A 927-nucleotide genomic window follows, 5' to 3' on the forward strand; every position below is an offset into this window, starting at 1 on the left:
GAGATATTCCAAACCCGCCTGGACGCGATCCTGTGYAACATGCTCTAGGTGACCCTGCTTGAGCAGAGGGGTTGGACTAGATGATCTCCAGAGGTCCCTTCCAACCTCAGCCATTCTGTGATTTTGTGATATAGCAGCAGCAGCTGAACTACTGAGTTTTACATTCAACTGTTTTCTTTGTTCTTATCATTGTCTGCTACCACGTTGTGAATGTTTAATTTATGGTCAAGATCATATGTAGGTACATTAGCAAGTTTTCTTTTAATCTTCAAAACTCATTTTRACTCTTTTCTTTCATAAACAGTTTAACCAGTGAAACAGTACTGAGCAAAAAGAGATAATTTAAGAAAAGGGGAATAAAGTTTCATTATTTTGGGTTCTTTTTTCATTCTGCTCCAAAAATGCAACAAATATAAATGTCCAGGATTATAGAGATGTCTGTCTCAAATTCAGTCAAAAAAAAAAAAAACCCAAAACAAATAAACAAACCAAAAAACAGCTCATCAAAAACACCAAAAAGAAAATTGTCAGTGTATCCTTTTCTTTCAGGAGAAACCATAAATACAGGCTATATCTTTTGAACTTTCTCCTTCTGTGAAAGAGAATATTTTCTATAAGAGCATTTTACAGGCCTTCCTAAAAATTGGATCTATCACAGTAAACACAAGAATAGACTTGAAGCCAAAGTGTGTTTTGAAAATTTTCTTGCTGCCCCCATCATCCACACCAGTATCCTTCTCACTATCCCACCTTGGTTTTCTTCTCTTGGAAAGCAAACTGATAGTAAGGGAAGGGGAGTGCACAGGTTTTATTCCAAAACAGAGTCAAAGCATGGTTTGAGATATCAGAGGGATTTGGGGAAGCATTCCCGAATCCATAACATAGTTACAAACCATGTTTCTAAATCTGCCTTAATGCCCCAGTTGT

This window comes from Apteryx rowi, unplaced genomic scaffold (assembly GCF_003343035.1).
Source record: "Apteryx rowi isolate R43461 unplaced genomic scaffold, aptRow1 scaffold_58, whole genome shotgun sequence".
In the NCBI taxonomy this organism is placed as follows: Eukaryota; Metazoa; Chordata; class Aves; order Apterygiformes; family Apterygidae; genus Apteryx; species Apteryx rowi.